The following is a 21,318-nucleotide window of genomic DNA, read 5'->3' as shown; positions in this document are numbered from 1 at the left end:
GCCCCAGGAAATCTTCCCCGAAGCTCAGAGCTGGGCACTCCCATTGGCGGGGGGATGGAGACCCCCGGTCTGCGGTGACTCTGGTGGTCTGTACCCCGCCCCCTGCAGCACCCAGCTGTGGTGAGGAAGCCCCCATTAACCACCGGGGGGGCTGCTCCTGATGAATCCTGCTCTGGCTGCCTTTCCTCTCCTGCCTCACTCTGCACGTCTACAGCTGGGTCTCTGGGATCACTTCCCAGATAAACTGCTTCTGCTTCTGGGGGAGGCCAAGTTGAGATGCTTCCGTAGACTCTGTTTCCCTATATGCGAAACGAGGGAAAAGCCAAGAGCTTGCTGGGAGAATCAGATGAATTAAAGGGAATAGATGTACTTTTAAACTCAAAGCACTAACCTATTTGAATTTGGAATCCATGTGTTGGCGGACCTCCTATGAGCATTTCAAGGAACACTGATGCTTTTCAGAAACGGGTCACTGCTTGCAGTGATGAGTCGCTGATATCTCTGGGGCCCGAGAAATGGTTCCCTCTTGAAAGGATTCTTAGTTCTGTGGGATTTGTTGTTAGTTGCTTTTAAATTGTGTCCCTCTCCTGCACTGCACTACTATTCCCCCTGCATTGCCACTATGACACGGAGTGAAGGGAACTTTTCTATGAAGACAGGATATTATGGCCTGGGACAGTCTGATGCAAAGACAGGACGGCAGGGACAGACGTGCTGGACTTGAGGTCCGCAGCCAGCCCATCCCTGCCAACCCCGAGTGCGTCCCTTTGTCAAGTCCCTTCCGCTCTGTGGGCCGCTGTCTGGAAGGCTGGCAGAGAGACATTCCAGGGCCCTCCGGCTTTCCTTATTTGCATTAGAAAATACAGAGTCACAATATCCTCCAGGATGACTCTCAAGTTGAAATATGTTGGCAAAAACACTTTCATTTTATTTTGGTCGAAGGAGGAGTGCGGTGAACGTTTAGGGCACAGAAGGAAGCCAGGTGGGAAGTAGGGCCGCAGCTCCCTCCTGGCTGGCAGGCCCCGCTGAGCCAACTGCTGTTCACCTCTGCAGCCGGGCAAACCCTTGACTGATTCTGGGAAAACACAAACGCGTCCAGTAATTTCAGTGTGTCCTGTGGCAGCGGCAGGGATGAGGGGCTTCTGGCCCAGCCTGCTCTGGTCACAGAAACAAACATGCTTGACACAAAGGTCATTCTCTCCAACCATACAAAATAGCACCCGGAATTCCTTGTGAATTTGTTCTTTACAAGTCATTTGAGCCACCATGTCTAGAAAAACGAATTCACTCTTCTTCAGGACAAAGGAGGCACTTAGAACTTAGGGGGCAGTGGGCAATGGCTCTGCAAAGCCTCCTCCTCCAGCACCAGAAAGGGTGATGGTGGCCACTCTGTGTCCCCGAGTGCTGCCTTTCCAGGCCACCCCGTCCCCTGCAGAGAAAGCGTGAGGCTGGCAGCGTGTGACTCGTCCTGTCGGACAGACGGGGTCCTGTGCCTTGGGCCGTGCCTCCTGCCTCTGGTCCAGGGCTGGGACACGGCCTTGGTGACAGCCTGCCTGGGAGCTCTGGGAGTGATGATGGCAATGGCGGTGAGTCCGTGAAGGGCACTGGCTGAGTTTAGGGCCCTCAGCAGAGTCACTCAGGGTCTTCACAGATGGAATTAAGTTGAAATGAGGTTATTGGGGCGGACTCTAGCCCAATATCGTGAGTGTCCTCATCAAAGGGGGAAATTTGGAGACAGAGGCACCACAAAAGGGAGGACGATGTGAAGAGATGCGGGCAGAAGATGGCCGTCCACAAGCCAAGGAGAGGGGCTACAGAGGAACCAACCCTGCCCCCAGCCTGCCCTGGGACTTGCAGCCTCCAGAGCTGTGCGGCAATAGGTGACTGTTGTTTCAGCTGCCCGTCGGTGGTGGTGTGTTAAGGCAGCCTTAACTAACTAATGCACGTCTCCTTATCCTCATTCTATAGATGGCAAAACCGAGGCTGGGTTGGTTGAGTAACTTGCCCAAGGTCCCCAGAGAGCCCGGGCCGCAGGTGGGTGTGACCTAGGTCATCTGGTTCCAACCACGTGCTCTCGGCCCGCAGGCCCGGGGGGCAGGGGATGTGAGCCTTCTTCCTGCACAAGCTCAGGGGCTGCAGGGTGAGTTTCCTCACCCTGCGGAGACTTCTCAAGGGACCGAGGGCTCCCTGCCTTTCTCCCAAGACCTTGTCCCTGTTCAAAGTTTTTTAAAAAATTAATTAATTAATTAAATTTTGGCTGCATTGGGTCTTCGTTGCTGCGCGCGGGCTTTCTCTAGTTGCGGCGAGCGGGGGCTACTCTTCGTTGCGGTGCACGGGCTTCTCATCGCAGTGGCTTCTCTTGTTGCGGAGCACGGGCTCTAGGCGCTCGGGCTTCAGTAGTTGTGGTGCTTGGGCTCAGTAGTTGTGGCGCACAGGCTTCGTTGCTCCGCGGCATGTGGGATCTTCCCAGACCGGGGCTCGAACCCGTGTCCCCTGCATTGGCAGGCAGGTTCTTAACCACTGTGCCACCAAGGAAGTCCCTGTTTGAAGTTTTGAGCTAAATTTATTGCCCCTGAAGCATGGCCTGCACACAATTTATTGCAGAGAAAAACATTTGTTAAAAAAAAACGGCAAACAAACAAAAACCTTGACATGAACTTTGTGCGCTAAAATCACTCAGCTCTACCTTACTTTCCTAAACTTTTTTCTTCTTTGCCACATATTTCTTACTTGTTTTTCTTCTTACAAAGTATAACATACACTTTGTGAAATATCTGGCAAATCTAGAGAAACAGGAAGACTGATTAGCACCTTGTTTGACTTCATTGCTGGTGTCACTGGTTGCCCACTGTCCCTTTCTGTCCTGGCTGCAGAAGCTCCAGCTGGTTTGAAGTTCACTGGAGCCCGGAAGTTATGCGGGGGCCTCGAGGGAGGGCTGTGCAGTGTTCTCTTAATTCTCTGATTTCCAAGAGTCTGTGAACCATTGTGAACCCATCTGAATACTCCTCCAGCTGTCTGGTTTCTCCAGTCGGCCTGATTTCTTTGGCGCTGGGAGCCCAGGACGGGGCTGTGATGCGGATGGCTGGGGGGCGGTCCCGCTGATTGGCATCTGGTACACGTGGTAGTTCCGACCTTGCTCCACATAAATGCCAGGAAGATGCTGAATGTTGCGAAATTAAAATACGGAGCTACCTCTGAGATGTGATGGTTAAGATTGAAAAACAGAATGAGTTCTTGGGTGGCTCTGGATAAAAACAAGATACAGTGTCAGGGTTACTGAGCGTTTTCCTTGACCCTTCTCTGTAGACCTCGTGCCTTCTAACCCTCATTTCAGCTGCGTGAACAGCTTATTCTAAACGCAGACAGCCCTCCAATCTCACCGTGCTGGTACAGCACCTCCACTGACCTGCGGATTAGGGGCCTGTCTTCTGATTAGATTCTGCCGCTCTGCTCTGTGGCCTTGGAGGTCTCTTGTCTCTGAGTGATGTATATGGAAGAGGGCTTGGACAGTGTGATTCCCAAAGCTCTCCCTGCTCTTTTACTGTGTTAACAGAATGGAGTAAACTCTGCTTAACTGCAACTCTACCTTTGAATGAGACCTTGCGTGTTTCTCTGCTGTGGGTTAAGTTCAGCATGTATATTTCTAGATTCCTTGTTTGCTTCTTTTGAACTGATGCAGTTTTCTTTCTGGTCTTTTCTTACTGGTTTGCACACAGGGGAGACCGTAGCCTGGTTCACGAGCGGTGGGCCATGGGGGAGGAGCCTCATTTCTTTGTCCTCAGGCTCCTGGGGAGGAATGGCTCCCACCCCCAGGCCCACAACCTTATGCAATAACCGCAAATCAGGCTGGGGCCACAGAACCCCTCCGCCATCCTGGAAGCCCCAGCGCAGCACACAGCTGAGAAGATGCTAATTTTACATGGTCTCCCTCCCCCTCCCCACCTCCTCCTCTTCATCACGAGCCAGGGTTTGGGGTGGGCTCGCTGGTGGGCACATCAGCTCCACGGAAAGATTGGGTGGCAGTCTGAAATGCTGCCACATTTCTTTGTTCATTTGTCAAACTTCGGGAGACAGCTTCCCCCAGCCTACAGAAGGGATGTTATGTAACTTCTGGCAGTCACCTTCTTAAACTGCAAGTCTTCATATGTTTGTAACTGATTTTTCCCTTTTAGAAGAATTTTCCAGTGGGTCAGGCTGAGCAGAAACAGCCCCAGGTGGTTTCTTCTGTGGGCTAATTGCTCTTTCTTGGGATGAGAGCGTAGGATCAGACTCCTTGGCAACCCTTTCCCTTTCTAGGTCCTCCCCACCCACTTCCTGGCCTCTCTAGCTTATGCACCATCTTACCATTGGCTGTAGATGTTGCTGTGATCTCGGTTGACAAGGCAGCCGGCAGTGTTCCAGGGTATGTCTGACCCTCCGTGAGGGCACTGTCCACACCTACCGAGGCTGAGATCAGGGGGCCCATCCCTGGGCAGTGTCCAGGCCCAGACTCCCAGAGGAAGACCTCCTGTAGATGCTTGTGGCTGGCGGAGCAGTTGATGAGGCAGGAAAGAGTTGATGAGCTCAGTTCTCCAACCCACCTTAGCTAGAGAGGTGTACATCCTCTACCAATGAGGAGAGAATAATCATAATAACAGCATGTGTTGAATGATCAATAACAACAGACACCATTGCCAGTGATACCCAAGGGGCCCTAGAGTTTATGGTTGGAAGAGTGGGATTCTGGAGCCAGAATACCTCGGTTTGGAACTAGGCTCTGCCACTTAATGTTGGACAAGTTGCAGAACTTCTGTGCCTCAGTTTTCTTATCTATAAAATGGGGATAAGAGTGCATATGTCACAATAGGTGGAAGTATTAAATGAAGCAGTATGCATTTTATACAGCCTAAGATAGTGCCGTGGTAACTGTAAGCTGATGTTAAGTTTAAGTGATTTGCCACCATCCTGTGGCCGTGCTGGGCTTCAAACCCAGTGACCTCTGGTCCTGGAGATTGTCTACTTTCAGCAAAGGCCACTGTCTATAATACTAGGCTCCTGTGGATAAAGAGACTTAGGACCTTCTCTCAGAATTGCCACTAACTCTTTAACCACAGCCCAGGCGGGCTATTGTACTGCACCTCCTCAGCTCCCCACGTGTGTATTAGGATGGTAAAGCCATCCTATATCCATTGACCCACAGAATAAATGCTTACATAAGAGTCAGGAGCGCAGGACTTCCCTGGTGGCGCAGTGGTTAAGAATACGCCTGCCAACGCAGGGGACACGGGTTCGAGCCCTGGTCCAGGAAGATCCCACGTGCTGCAGAGCAACTAAGCCCGTGTGCCACAACTACTGAGCCCATGCGCCCACGTGCCTAGAGCCCGTGCTGCACAACAAGAGAAGCCACGGCAATGACAAGCCCACGCACCGCAACGAAGAGTAGCCCCCGCTCACCGCAACTAGAGAAAGCCCACGTGCAGCAATGAAGACCCAATGCAGCCAAAAACAAATAAAATAAAATAAATTTATTAAAAAAAAAAAAGAAAAGAGTCAGGAGCTCAAGGCAAGATGGCATAGCTTTGTCCGGAGGGTCTTAGATACTGAGCATGGAGATAAGACATTGTGTCTGAATCTAAGTTGTGGTCAGTGTACCTCAGACCTGAGGCCAGTGAGATTCATGGGAGGGTCATAATGCCTTGTGCTGCGGTGGTCCTGGGAGATGCCATTGAGCTGGATGGTGAGGGGGGCACGGATTCCCTAGGTGGAGGAGAGGCGTGGATGTCCGTGCCCTTGGAACAGAGCGAGCAAAGGCCCAGGACTTCTTCAAGAAATAAACACTAGAGCACGAGGCCCGAATGGAAGGATCTTTCTTGACCTTGACTGGGTCCCCGCCCTGCGTGAAGCCAGGCGGGCTGTTCGGTGCACAGTTTCTTCGGGCTATAGTTGGCTAAGCATCAGGGTGTGAAGTGTCTTCACTGCAGGCTCAGGCATTCAGAATAGAAATGATTTAAAAAAAAAAAAAAAAAAAAGCAAACTTTGTTACAGTATTTAACCACGGTAGGCAGGGGGCCGGTCAGAAAGATGGGCAGAATTCCTCCACAGGCACCTACACCAGGGTCAGGATATGGTCCCTGGTTTCACTGGCATACAGCCCCGCCCATGGGTTAGGAGCTGCCTCTGGCTGCTTTGGGGCTACGACTGCCGAGTCTAGCCGTTGCTGCGGAGCCCCTCTATGACCCATGAAGCCTACAGTAGGAACTCTCTGACCCTTATGGGGAACATTTGCCAGCCTCTGGTCTACACCTTTACTGGGCTTTCGTAGCACATTATTCACTAGTGGAAGGAAGGATGTAGAAATTAAGACCGGGTAAGAATTCTAGAGTCCACAGCTCCCAGGCCATAGTTAGTGCTCATCTATTGATGGTAGCTTGGAGACCTCTCACTTACCAGCTCCATCTCATTCATACTCTGTGAACTGAGATGGCGAAGCTCACTTACCCCCGTTCACCAGGAGCGTTGTAGTTGAACACATAGGATTCTTAAAAAGCAAGAGCGGCGATCGGAGCGTGGTCCTGCGTGTCGCTGAGGTTATAGCTGCCTCGTGACAACCAGTGCTACATGCGGTCTCGTTGCATTCAGAAAATAAAGACGTACAGCCTTGTGGTTAGAGAACAGGCCTGGGTCCTGCCTGCCGATAGATGCACCCCACCTCCACCACTCAGCCTCCCTGTACCCCAGCCCTCCTGCAGATGAGGGGTGCTGTTTCTTACAGCTGTTGTATGATTAAGTGGCTCATGAATTTGTGCACCTAGCACGTTCTCAGTCAATGTTAGCTGCTATTATTATTTCTTCATCTTTATTTGAATTGATGTTGCTTTTTGTCCTTGTGGGAAATATAAAACCCTCCCCCAAAGGCTGACACTGTGAAAGTCTTATGACTCCGTGAGCTGACAGGCCCTTGTCTGAAACCTTAGCACTGACAGGCAGCTGATCAGAGAATGTTGAACCTTTCGACAATAAAATAAATGCCAGATTTTAAATTTGGAAGAGACACGGAGGAGAGCAGACATACGTTGACAGTTTTGGAACTCTGAGCTAGCTCAGAGAAGAAAAACACTATTAAAATATCATTTGGAGCTTTTCTCTTATACGATTTTGAAATGCATCCCCTGACTTTAAGTAAGCAAGTCTATGTGTAGAATGAATAGGCATTATCCCTTGATTGAAGTAAGACCAGGCGAGAGACCCTCTGTTCATTCTAAATTACTGTTATTAAAATACTTAAGTTTATTTCATTAAAATCTTCGTAATCTCTAAACAGGAATATCCACATAGTTCACAATCAATTTATTTAAAGGTAATATTTGAAGAGTCCTGTTTGCCTCTGTGCCCGGTCGGTCCCTCCACCCTCTAGCCCAGCTCACTCGGCTAGGTAACTGCTTTAATTATGGTTCGGGTATTCATCCAGTGTTCCTTTTTTTTTTTCATTTTCTTTTTCTTTTTTTTTTTTTTTTTGTTGAAGTATAGTTGATTTACAATGTTGTGTTAGTTTCAAGTGCACAGCAAAGCGATTCAGTTATATATATATATATTCTTTTTCAGATTCTTTCCCCTTATAGGTTATTACAGATACTGAGTATAGTTCCCTGTGCTATACAGTAGTTCTTTTTTGGTTATCTGTTTTATATGTTGTAGCGTGTGTGTGTTAATCCCAAACTCCTAATTTATCCCCTTTCCCCTTTGATAACCATAAGTTTGTTTTCTACGCCTGTGAGTCTATTTCTGTTTTGTAAATAAGATCATTTGTATCATCTTTTTAGATTTCACATATAAATGATATCCTATGAGATCTGTCTTTCTCTGTCTGGCTTAACTTCACTTAGTATGATCATCTGTTTTTCCATCCATGTTGCTACAAATGGCATTATTTGTAAATAAGTTCATTTGTATCTTTTTTAGATTCCACATATAAATGGTATCATATGATATTTGTCTTTGTCTGACTTACTTCACTTAGTATGATAACCTCTAGGTCCATCCATGTTGCTGCAAATGGCATTATTTCATTCTTTTTTATGGCTGAGTAATATTCCATTGTATATATATACCACATCTTCTTTATGCATTCATCTGTTGATGGACATTTAGGTTGCTTCCATGTCTTGGCTATTGTAAATAGTACTGCAGTGAACACTGGGTGCATGTAACTTTTTGAATTATGGTTTTCTCCAGCTATATGCCCAGGAGTGGGATTGCAGGATCCTATGGTAGCTCTATTTTTATTTTTTTAAGGAACCTCCATACTGTTCTCCATAGTGGCTGCAGCATCCAGTGTTTCTTTATGCAAATACAAATAAGTACGAATATATATATGAAGTTTACACAACATTCAGTATTCAATATACACGTTCTACACTTTGCCTTTTAAATTTACTACACTGTGCAAATCTTCCCATTTTAATGTGTGGAATGTTTCTCCTCTTTCTACAGTAGCCTAGTAATCCATTCCAGGGTTGATTTCCTCAGTTTATTTAACCTGTCACCTACTTGGATTGTTTTTAATCTTTTGATATTTCAGACAAGACCACAATGACAAACTTGGTCACATGACCACAATGACAAACTTGCTCACATATACGCTGGTCACATGCCCGAGAAGTGGGATTTCTGGATCAAAGGATAAATGTAGGTGAAGTGTCGGTAGATTCTGACAACAAAACCCCTTTGATGTGTTGTATCATCTCGGACTCCAGCCAGTCGGGCAGGAGGGCAATTATTGACCGACAGCCTCGTGGACAAGTGTTTTGTCAAACGTTTGAATGTTTGCCGGTTGGAGAGTTGAGAAGTGACATCTTGTGCAGTGAATTTGCATCTCTCTTCTTAGGAATGTGTCCATCTGGGGACACTTGTCTTTCTTTCCCTGTGAACCATTTCTTGTTCTTTGATCATTTTCTATTACTGTTGCCCTTTTATCTCTCAATTTCTAAAACTCTGTACAAAGGAGGTTAACTGGGGTAAGTTTTGCAACTGTTTTATTAAATAATTTTGTTATTTATTTTGACTTACCTTGGCTTTGCAGAAGTTTTTGAAATTGTATATATAAAGGAATATTGCAGGAAGAAACATAATGTCTCCTCATTCTAATGAAGCAATGATTTTACTTGTGTGGGTGTGTATCCTTTCTTTGTCTGTGGTGGCTAACATAGCATGATTTTTATGCTCCTTTTCCACTCACCAAAATTATATTGTAAAGCCATTGGTTAAGACTGTAAAATATCATTCTGTGGCTCGTACTTTTCCATTCTTCTGTTTTTACTGGTTTGATATTTCTTTTTAAAAAGTATATTTATGCTCTGAAAACTTTTTTAATATTACAGGAAATGCTATAATGAACATTTAATGCCCTTGATTTTATTCTTTTTTTTTTTTATAGATTTATTTATTTATTTCTGGCTGCATTGGGTCTTCATTGCTGTGCACGGGCTTTCTCTAGTTGCGATGAGCGGGGGCTACTCTTCGTTGCGGTGCGCGGGCTTCTCATTGCGGTGGCTTCTCATGTTGCGGAGCACGGGCTCTAGGCGCGCGGGCTCAGTAGTTGTGGCGCACGGGCTTAGTTGCTCCACGGCATGTGGGATCTTCCCAGACCAGGGCTCAAACCCTTGTCCCCTGCATTGGCAGGCGGATTCCTAACCACTGCACCACCAGGGAAGTCCTGATTTTTTTTATTCTTATGGATGAATTCCCAGAAACAGTGTTACTTGATCAAAGGAGTTGAACATTTTTAGGGTCCTTGGAAAATATTGCCTGCTGCCTCTCAGTAGTGGTCTATCACTATGTATTTCCATTAGCCATGTGTATTTAGTAGTGGCTCCGTGACTGTGACCAGGTTATTATAATTCAAAAAAAGTGCAGTTGATTTTATAGGTGGAAAATCAGCCCTGTCATCTTGCACATGAGTAACTCAGGGTGCAGAGTGCCCAGGAGGTGGGTCAGGGTCACAGAGCTGGCTACAGCCAGTGTCCTGGTTCCCAGGGAGAGAGAGCTGGCACATTGCCACATGAATTCACACCAAAGCACAGGTGACTGGACGTGGTCCTTTGGACAATTTTCACGTAAATTTAACTGGGCCAAAATGAGCAATTTTATTTCACTGCAGAGAAAAGTCACACCAAATTGCTAATTTAGTAGTTATTGAGACATCCACTCAGTAAATATTTACTTTCCACATGTAGCCCATAATATCAGGTAGTGGATATGACATGGACATAAAATCCTCCCTGTTCCAGAAAAGCTTCTAGTCGAGCAGAGATCCCTCTCACCCAGCCACCCTGGCTTTCTCCCAGGCATGAGTTTGGAGCATCAGGTAGATGGTGCTGACCTATTTTTATGGGACGCGTCCTCTGTGCCGGGGCCTTTGGATGCAAGTGTGAGCAAAGCCAATGAAAACCAGCCTCCTCGAGGAAAGGGCGGCAGAGGATAAACGGGATAAGTAAGGTAAGCCGCAGACAGTGATGGGCTCTGAGGAGGAGGAAGGTGGGTGCAGGTGGGGCTTGAGGGCTTTGCATTTCACCTGCACCGCTGGGGAGTGGTCGGAAGCTTTCAAGCAGGAGAGACCTGATGAAATAGTGTCCTGCGGACACGTGAGGCTGCTGCCGAGCCTGGAGAGACAGCCCCTCGGCCCCCATCCTTCAGCTTCCCTGCGCAGGTGCGAGCAGACTTGGAGACGAGGTCTGGGTGCCCGTGGGCGAGGGTGTGTGTGGACTTCCACGGCCCTGGAGCCCCTGAGCCTGCTCCTTTCTGGAATGTCAGGAAGCCGGCAGGCGGCCCTTGATGCATCAGAGGCCTGTAATAACCTGTGAAAGGGGAAAACATTGGCTGGACCTAGCAGGTCCTATTATTTTGGGTGCTGTAATTCTACACTGATGATTCTCAAGTGACCAAAGAGTTGTACGTCTTTGAGAGAACGTAGTCCCTTTAGACCCACTATCATGTCAACAACTTGGTCCTTCCCCGCAACAGACTTCTCCACGTCTGTTCTCCGTGAAGGAAGGCTCCACGCACAGGAACACCACGTGCCGGTCCAAGGAGTACAACCCAGGTTTCCACACTGGGCTGGAAATCAATGCACTTTCTAGACTCGCTTTCTTACGGGTGTTCCCAGCAGGAATGCTGCCCACCTTGGAAGCTGGGTTTTACTTGGGAGTAATCTGAAGTTGGCATCCCTGTTTCCCTGCAGGAAAGGTTGCGTCAGTTTATTTGATTACATCCAGTTCCCTCATGGGTGGGCTTCGAACAAAGCTGCGTGTTCAGGAGACGGTGCAGTAGGTCTGCAGGCAGCGCGCTGACCCTGTTCGTCTGGGGCCTTCCTTCCGTCTTTGTGACTCTTCTGTAAATTAACGCTCTGTGTCTGTACCTGTGGGGCATTATTACCACCATGTCAGAAAGAATTTTGAGTAAGTTTTGTGGTTTGCATATTTAATAGAGTCCCCAGTGTTGTCTAGCTAAAGGCTGGGGAGTGGGGACAGGCGGGGTGTTGGAGCAGGAGGGGGTCAAGAAGGGGTTCGTGGCATCGCCATGATCCCATCTCTCTGTCATGACTTGGGTGTCTCTCTCTCCATCCAGTAAGCCCATCTGCACTTGGGGTCTCCTCAGCCAGGGGCAGGAAAGAGAGATTGGAGCAGCCGTAGTTTTCTCTGAGTCCCTACTGGAATATGAGTTCTAGAATCGCGGGCGAGGGCTGAGCCTGGGGCTTGGGCACGTGGGGCTCAGGACTGAGTGGGAGGGACCTGCAGTCGTGGACCCTTCCTGACCTCCTAATCTTGGCCACACCTCTGGACCCCTGGTCTTCAGTCCTGTCCAAGGACATACTGACGACCCAGCCTTCCTCACAGAGAGGTTAGGAAACCCAGTAGGGTGATAGATTGTTTCTCCTGATTATTAGAAAGTACAGACTCTGGCATTGGGCCTGGGGAAGACAGAGGAGCTTTCTGTGAGATTATGATTCATCATCTCATCAAGGAAGTTGAGCGCTGCATTGATTTCGGCATCTTAGCCAACTAAATGGACTATCCTTACCATCATGGGGCCAAATGCCTCACTTCATAACTGGAGGACCCTCGGTGACGGAAAAGATATTTTTATGTGCAAAACATGACACTTTCAGCATGCTTAGGTTAAAACAGCAGTGGCGTATTTTCTCAGAGGGTGGCCTCTCTTGTCATTTAAGGTGGAACAGCCCGGTTAGCGATTGGCTTTTGTGTGCAGTGGACGAGAGCAGAGGGGCCGTGAGTGGAGTTCTGGTGAGTGAAGGGGCCTCTCTAGGCTCCAGGGAAGACTCTGCCACCCCATCAGCAATCTGAGCAGTGGGTGCTTTGAGAGCGTTCGGTGGACCCGAGAGTACTGGAAATGTTGGTGCGGGAAGAAAATGTGGCTTGGAAAGTCAGGAGACTGGGTGAGAATTCTGGATTTGCCATTTGTTACCTTGAGACTTTGGCAAATGTGTGACTCTTATTCAGCCTCTGCTCTTATCTGTTAAATGGAGATAACTGAACTGATTTCCTTCTTTGAAGTGTTGACTATCAACTATACAATACAAAGTGTTTTTGAATAGAAGTTCAGAAATGTCGCAGGCGATCACAAGGGTATTCTGAGATGCTATTCAGCTTTGTTTGGTCAGAAAATAGGTATATCCTCTTCACCCCAATGAAATAAGTAATGCCCACTGAGGCTAGTATTTTTTTTTTTTTCCACCTAGTTAACTAGGCAGTAAAAGAAAGAACAAAATACAGCCATATTTTTCTTTGAGTAGGTTTTTTTTAACTGTCGAATGGTAATACTGACTCTTCTCATGGAACTTCCTTTCGAGGGGGAAGAAAACAATAAATAAATAAAGAAGTGCATGTAGACAATGCCTGGGGTGTAACATAAAGAGAGGCAGGGGACCAGAGGTGGGGGAATGCAGGGGGTTTTATGTAGGTGATCAGATGATTGAAAGAAGGTGAAAGATGTGATAGTCTGTAGGTCATGGGCTTTGGGAAACAAAGATTCGTGATATTACTGTCATAATCATCATACTGATGAAGTGACATGGGATTCTTTAGGCTTGTTCCAAGCTCTCATTTTCTAAATACAGGGGTCCTTTCATAGTTATCAGGCCATTATTACATTGAGAAAATAGCTGAGCCCCCAAGGAATGAATGATGTGGATTCTGCCCAACTCGGGGCACAGCGGGTTATAATTTATTGGTGATTAAAAGTGAACTCTGAGTATACCCAAAGGTATAAATGAGAGTTTGGAGACAGCGTAGGGAAGATGCTTGTCATAGAAGTGTTACAGGGTCCAAGGCAGGGGACACCACTCCTGCTCTGCACATGGGATCTGCATGTCTCGCCCACGCCTGTGCTGGCAGGTGTCAGAGGTTACTGCTTCCAGATCTAAAGACGTGGGGACTGAGAGTGGCTCACACCACGAGGTGATTGCACTTTTACGCGTCTGGTCCCTGTGTGAGCAATCACCTCATGGTCTGCTCCAAACAGGAGAAGCGGAATTTAAAGCTTCCTGTTTGCTTTCCCACAGGAAGTCTCCTGGATGCTGAGGGTGTGCGCTGGACCTTCTGACTTGGGCCTGCTGTGGTCTTTCTAGGACAAATCCTTAGGAGCCCTTGGGTCTCAGTGAACTAGAGCACAAAGGATGGGGCACTCAAAACTGTCTTGTCCAGGCAGTGTCCAGCCTTTGGCTGTCATACACGTGGAAGCAGAGAAAGGGCCCAAACCTCTAGTTCTTTCACTTCCTTTCTTCGAACCTCAGGAGGCTTCAGAGAGTTGCTCACGGTAACGTGTGTTTAAAGTGACATTTCCAGGATGCTGTTGTCAGGCCCTGACCTTGGTCCTGACCTTGGGCCTGCTCTCCTGGAGGACTTCTTGTAGGAATTTCCTGTTTCTGAGCCTCATCCAGGAGTCCTAGTTGGCCCCACGCACGGAATTGAGGAGGCCGACCTGTAAATCAGGGGCTGGAAGACTTTTCTATGCAGGGCCAGATAGTGAGCGTTTTAGGCTTTGCTGGCCCACATTTCTTTGCTTGTGTTTTTCTTTGTCTTATAATCTCTCAAAATGCAAGAAGACATTCTTAGCTTGAAGGTTGTACAAAGGAAAGGCCTGGCCCTGGTTCGCAGACCCTGCTCTTCACTTGGAGGGCTTCTGCCCCGTGCAGAGCCTGCCTTGCCTGCTGGTAATGTGTACCTACCGTGTCTGCTTCCTGGGAAAGCAGTTGAGCTGGGCTCAGAGGGTCTCGCTGAGATCCTGCAGCCGGCGGTAAATGATGGAGAAACCCTGGCACCTTCCTCCCACGCCCACCAGACTTGAGCAAGGGCAGCTCTGTCCTTCAGTCCTTCCACTTGTGAGGTCAAAGGCCTTGGGGCTGGCCTGGACCCTCTTTCTCTCATAGCCATACCTGGGCTGTCAGCTCGTCCTAACGGCTTTTCTTTCCAAGCAGGTCTAGAGTATGACCACTTGTCCTCGGCCTGTTTCTCATGGCATCACCCGGACACACCCCGTCTCTCACTTGGACAGGTGCCGTTGTCTCCCACCGATCGCTTGGCCTCTGCCTTTGCCCCGCTGGTCTGTCGGGGACACTGGACACCATTTCAGCACATCTCCCCCGCCCTGCTTGCTTTGCCCACTGCACACGCATTACTGGCTGACACACTGTTTTACCGATTTACCTTATTTATTTCCTGTCTCTCCAGCGGAGTGTTCGCTCCCAGAGGGCAGGGGTGCTTGTAGAGTCTGTGCACTGTTAACGTTTCCGGTGACCAGAGCAGTGCCTAGAACAAAGCGCTCCGAGATACCTGTTTAATGAATGATCGAAGGAAGACTGCCTTCTGTTGTCCCAGGTGTGAATTCCCCTAGGGACACTTTTTAGTTCATCCCAATGATATCGTGTACATTTGAAAACTAAGGGGTTTATGTGTATGTACGTTTCTCGGGCATGCAGACCCTGAACGACCCCAGGCCTCTAGCACGTGCCGTGGCCTGGCCTGCAGGGGCACCACTAGAACCTCAGGCTGGGCCATGTGTGCCTCTTGGTTATTTCAGGCCCCTCACTGAGTCCTGCATATCATCCTGCCGGCTCTGTCTTTAGAGACTCTGGCAGATACCTGGCCTCCTCACTGAAAACATGAATCAGCTCTAACTACCCGAGTGGAGTTTATTGTATCCACTTACTCTGTTTTTAGCAATGCCTCTTCCTCTCATCTGTCCTTAAGAAGCAAAGAAAATCCAAATAAACCTGATAGAAGAAGTGTATATATCGGTACAATAAGAAATCTGCTCCATGTATTTGGAAGCTCCAAATTTTACCTAATTTTCTGGCTAAAGTACATCAAGGAAGCTAAAACCACCTGCAGCTCAATATTGATAAAAGGGTGATTCTGCTCGACTCCCCCAAGGTTTCTTTGAACAGATTCCCTGTCATTGTATCCCTTTTATTTGATCCATTTTCTTTCATGATGAGATCTTCACAAGCAGGTGCTTCAACCGGAGAAAAGGCTTTGGTTGTTGCCCGACGTGCTGTGTGGGTGAGACCTCTGGCCCTTGTAATCCCGTGTCTAGAACAGTGTTTGGATCATTACAGAAACCTAACGCCGGCTGGCTAACTACTGATGGCGAGTAGGTGGAAGGATTGGGGTGTGTAACCATAGGCGCTGGGATGGGGAGGGGCTTGAGGTGGAATTGCGGTGAGCTCTTAGAAAGGGAGGGCGGGAGTGTTGAGATGATTTGGTGGACAGAGGGAGCTCACAGCCGCAGGAGTACCTGAGCTCGGAGATGGGTCTGTGGTGGCAGGATCGAACCTTCGAGAGCATGTTTTATCCTCTAGCTCTCTCTCTCTGAGACGCATCGCCCCCCAACCCCCCTGCCGAAGCCCCCCTTTGCTGCGGCAGTCACAGCAGCAGTCCCTCTTGCTGAGAGCTGGGTGACACCTTCCCGGATGGGGGGAAGGAGGGAGGGTGCAGGGCCTGGAGGAATCCTGCGAGCCAGGCCTGAGCCAGAGCTCAGGTGAGCCTGCTCATCCAGGAGGGCCCAGGACAGGTCACGGGGGTTGCGTGGTCGGTGGGCAGCGATGCTGATGTGAGAAACTCGGCTTCTGGAATCTTCACGGAGGCCTGTGTCCATCCCACTGCGTGCTCCCTACTCCATCACGTCTTGTTCTGTTAACCCAAGGGATTGACAAGCTCCACACCCAGGAATTGCCCAGGCTCCTTGTCTTAGCAGCAGGACCTCTGTTTGGTGCCTGGAAGGACACAGCCTCGTACCTGTCCTACCCCCGTCTGAGCTGGCCAGAGCGTGCTCCCAAACCACCTGCCATCACCCAGGACTGACTTAAAGGGGCGGGAGGACGCAGAGGACACCTGTGCCCCACCGGGGGCCCTTTCTTTGGCAGAGCGTGATTGGGGATGTTTGGAGCAGGGAGTGGGCGTGCCCCATGCTGTCCGTGCTCTATCCTACGTGTGTGGACATGTTCTGCTGCTCTTTTCTCTGTGTCCTTATCTGAAAAATAAAAAGTGGAGACAATGATTCACTGTGTCACTGGCAAGGTTTGGCAATAGTACGATCAGGGTAGTTCATGACCAGGTAGAAGGCGGGGGGATGGGGCGAGGGGGCTGTGCGACCCCTTAGCAAATCCCTAACCAGCTGGGAGTAAGGAAATCATCTCTAAAAGGACACACAGTCTGACGATGGTCCCCATCAGCCTTAAAACGCAATGCTTCTAGGTCTGATTTTTAAAGTTGTCGCTCGCCGGTAGCCAAAGTGTGACGTTTGCGGTGGGAATAATAGTCCCTTTGTGTCTCTGTGTGTCTCCCTCTGCGTTTCATTCCTGGACTGAGGTCAGAGAGCCAGGCTGGGCTGGGCCGTCTGCGGGAAGCGTTCTGTGATGAGGAAGATACTGGGGCGTTGTGAGTGAGTGCTCTGCCCTGAATGTCACTTGTTTCCTAAGCCAAGCCTCCCACAGAGGGGCAACTTCCAGAAACAAGTGCATAGGTCTGCCCAGGCCGGGGAGGAAACGTCTCAAGGCCGGAGCCCCGGCTGGTGCTGGAAACATCTGTAAGGGCTTTTTCAGCCGGATTTCTGTCGTGCCTGTGTGGCCCTCCCTCTTTTGCACCCCAGGCAGCAGCAGGGGCTCCGGGCCCTGCTGCAGGAAGACTCACTGTGTTGGCCTCGCCCCAGCCCAGACTTTTTTCTGGCAAGAGAAGCGCAGACCCAGAGCACCAGGGTAGGATGGAGGGAGGAGGTGGGCCTGCTCTGTGGAAGGAAGCGGCTCCTTTATGTCAGCCTTCCCCTCAACCCCACTGTGTACTTCAGCGCCTAGTAATAGATGCTGCATCACGGAGGCTCCGGGTGAAGGAACTCCTCTTCCCTCTCACCTGTGCAGGTGCATTTGAAAGGTGCAGAGCTCCCATTCGTGGATGGTTTTTTAAACCCACTTTTAGTACATTTCAAGATTTTGAATATGACAAGTTTATCAGGCCATGAATCTGTAGGCAAGGCAGTCAGAACCCCATAGCCCAGTGGCGATGGGAAGCAGATCTCCTTCGCCCTCCAAACGACATCTAGAAGGGGGTTAAGGTGAAATATGTTGAACTTGAGATAACTACAGGCAGAGAAGCTCCCGGGGCTCAACAGAGGAGGGTCTGCTCCCGGGGCAGATCCCACAGCATTAAAGGAATAGAGCATCGGGCCAGACCTCTGCCTTCCCTTCCCTGCTTGAATGCAAGTATTTCCCAGCATTAATTAAAAAAAAAAAAAGACAAAACTAAAAACCCCATTTTACGGAAGAGGTGACTGAGGGACACCAGTGTCGGGTAACCGACTGACGACCTCAAGGGGAAACAGGCTTACCTTCCTCAGACGCGGGGCCCGGCTGGGACACGGGTTTGTGGGACAGCCTGGCAAGGGGGTTGCCTTATTGGATGGGGCCTCAGGAACGGGGGGGCAGCCGAACGCAACGGGACCTGTTTGCCCGGGAATGGCTGACTGCCTTAGACGTCCATGCTTTTAGCACAAAGAGGCTTCTGGGCCACTGTTAACAGAGGTGAGTTTATATGCTTGTAAAATGGTCCGAATCTTTGGGAGGCAGGAGGGAAGTAAACGGAAGGTCCCAGGTTAAGTGAAGGCAGGTTTCCTCATCCTGTCTATGGTTAGGGACCCTAGGGCCTCTACGACATGTGGAGTGGAAACCCTTAGCTGCGCCTGGCAGGTCTCGGGCTGTTTTTCCTGTGCAGAGTGCAGCTCGGACAGGCCGGAGTTCTCTCGGGTCCCTGGGCCCCTTGTTGATTGTCTCCTCTTTGCTCTTTTCCCTGCAAAGTCTGAATGCTGGGGAACCTGTGACAGCGAAATGACTGAAAAGTAGCTTTTTTTCCCCCCCTTTTTAACCTTGATGGTGTGTGGTTGTGCTTGAGAGCGTGTTTTGTGCTTCGTCCAGTGAAGCCATACTGTACGCCCTTCTTGGAGTATCACCGTGTTCATTAACACCTGAAGGCCCGCGCGGGGTTTGATGGTTAAAAATAAGCACGCGAATCTGCCCAATTATATTTAATCCCGTATTCCTCTGATTTTTAGTATCACACTTCATAATACTGTTTGGGGTCGAATCTAAAAAAAAGGATACAAATGAACTTATTTACAAAACAGAAATAGGCTCACAGACATAGAAAACAAATTTATGGTTACCAAAGGGGAAAGGAAAGGGAGTGGGGAGAGATAAATTAGGAGGTTGGAATTAACAGATACACACTACTATACATAAAATAGATGATCAACAAGGACTTACTGTATAGCACAGTTTACTATACTCAATGTCTTGTAATAACCTATAATGGAAAAGAATCTGAGAAAGAATATATATATATATATATATATATATATATATATATATATATATATATATATAAAACTGAATCACTGTGCTGTACACCTGACACACAACATTGTAAATCAACTATACTTCAATAGAAAAAAAAATAAGTTAAAAAATAAAAAAATAATACTGTTTGGGGAAAACATGGTCTTAAAACAGATTAAAATCTTAGACTCTTAAAAGATTCCAGTTGACTCTGCATGGTAATAGGCTTATTCGGGTTTAAATGAAAACAACAAATTTTTTTAAATAAACTTTTTATTTTAGGGCAGTTTAGATGAACAGATTTGGTTTTAAATATAGCTTTAGGTTAACAGATTTGGACTTATATTTAGAAAGCTGATGCAGATTGTATAGGGAGGTACCATATAGAAGAGTTTTAGGTCTCCACCACTGCTGACATCCCATCCCCACCAGAGGTGCGGGTGTTACAGCGCTGAACCTACACTGAGACATCCCTCCCACCCAGAGTCCATAGTTTGCTGTATTAGCCCAGGCTGCCATAACGAAACGCCGTAGACTGGGTGACTTAAAACACAGAAATGTATTTTCTCACAGTTCTAGAGGCTACAAGTCCGAGATCGGGAGGCCAGCAGGGTTGGGTTCTCCTCAGGTGCCGGTGAAAGCCCTCTTTGTGGCTTTCAAGTCGCTACCTTCTCGCTGAGTCCTCACCTGTAGGAGAAAGAGAGGGGGATGCTGAAATCTTCCTCTCTCATAAGGCCACAGCCTTACTGGGTTAGAACCCCACCCTTACGACCCCACTGAACCTTCATTGCCTCGAAAGGACACACAGTCATCACATGGAGGGTTAGGGCTTCAACATAGGAACTTTGCAGGGGACATGACTTTGCCCACACCATTGACATTGGGGTTCACACTCGGTGTGGGTTTTGGCAGATGTATAATGACATGCATCCACCATTACAAATCATACTGATTAGTTTCACTGTCCTAAAATATCCTCTGTGCTCGGCCTGTTTATCCTCTTCTCCCTGACAGGCAATCTCTGATCTTTCTACAGTCTCCATAATTTTACCTTTTCCAGAATGTCATATAGTTTTAATCAGACAGTCTGTGGCCTTTCAGAGAGATCGGCTTCTTTCACTTAATAACATGCATTGAAGGTTCCTCCATGGTTCTCCATGGCTCGATAGCTCATTTCCCTTTAGCCCTGAAAAAATGTTCCATTGTCTGGATGTCACACAGGTCATTTATCCGTTCATCTCCTGAAGGACATCTTGGTTGAGGCCACGCTTTGGCAATCATGCATAAAGCTGCTGTAAATGTCCACGCACAGGTGTCCGTGTGAATACAAGTTTTCACGTTAGTTGGGGGAATACCTGGGAGCAGCACCGTCTCCGCTGGAGGAGGCGACATTCAGACACCTTCCTGAAGGTTCACGGAACCACTTACGCTTGGATAAGTCGACCTCCCTGCAGTCAATTTTCTACCCAGCCACCAACCGTTCTCATGTTTCTGCTGTGACTGGCAGCTCCAAATTGTGACGCTGTAGCTTTCCACCCCGCCGCCAACATGGAAGCACTCGGGTTAGGCCCAGGAAGCTCCGTGGCAGAACTGGAATTAGTTTGTCTACAGACCCAGAAGGCTCCGTTCTCACGCAATCCATAGGATATACAAAGGAGGTCTCGCAGGCTGGTTACGTGCCCTCTCTGTGTCTTGCTTTCCTCATTGTTGAAATTGGAATAATAGCAACTATTAAAGCCTCGAAGTCACTGTACAGATACGTAAAATAATGTATAAAATTGGTTCACATAATGCCTGATGCACATATATGTGTATGTATGCTGGTCTGCCTGTGACCAGCACTGTCCAGCACGATAGAAAACACTGCTTATCAATTTGGGGGACAAACTAATACACGTGGCAGACGTGGAAAGGCCACACCTCCCCGGAAGGAGTCATGGCAAAGCATAAAGGAGGCTAATATGCAGAGTCTAGCCCCGTGCCTGGCAGACACAGGCTGCGCGGTGTAGCATTTTTGAGAGGTGATCATGTGTTGGGCTTAAGCCCCTATGGGCTTCGGGGTGGGAGGGTCCTGGGGGGAGATGCTATCCTGTGGAATCATGTAGCCCAGTGGTTCTTAGACTTCACTGCAGATGGGAATTCCCTGAAAGGCTAGTGAAAACTCAGATGGCTGTGACTCTCCCTGCCCCCTCGGCTGGGAAAGAACCACCGACATGCCTCTGCCGGCTTTAGGGCAGTCCTGAGAGTAAACGTTGGGTAGTGATTGGCTGACACCGATTTGATTTTCCCTTCCCCTACTTTGCTTTGAAGGGGTGACAGTGGGTGAATAGGGACCTGCAGAATCCACAGAATCCACAGAATCCCAGGTGCGATGGTCCTGGCCAAATAACCACATCGTACTTTTAGACTATCTCCCTCAATGGGTTCTTTTCCTTTCTAGC

The 21,318-nt window shown here is 48.6% G+C and overlaps 1 protein-coding gene across 7 annotated transcripts in view; it reads left to right on the top strand.

The window, feature by feature from the left end:
• RNF144A (ring finger protein 144A) overlaps positions 1 to 21,318 on the top strand; it is a 115,069-nt gene that overhangs the window by 51,102 nt on the left and 42,649 nt on the right. Inside the window, exon 1 of one of the 7 annotated variants that reach the window (XM_057558275.1) lies at positions 12,260 to 12,278. The exons of the other annotated variants lie outside the window; for them this stretch is intronic. The gene's annotated coding sequence lies outside the window, so the exon portion shown is untranslated. Of the gene's footprint in view, positions 1 to 12,259; positions 12,279 to 21,318 lie in introns of those variants that run through there. 7 annotated transcript variants of the gene reach the window in all.

This window comes from Balaenoptera acutorostrata, chromosome 12 (genome assembly GCF_949987535.1).
Source record: "Balaenoptera acutorostrata chromosome 12, mBalAcu1.1, whole genome shotgun sequence".
Taxonomy (NCBI): domain Eukaryota; kingdom Metazoa; phylum Chordata; class Mammalia; order Artiodactyla; family Balaenopteridae; genus Balaenoptera; species Balaenoptera acutorostrata.
Note: the sequence above shows the minus strand (reverse complement) of the source record. Positions and strands in the feature narration are given on the sequence as shown.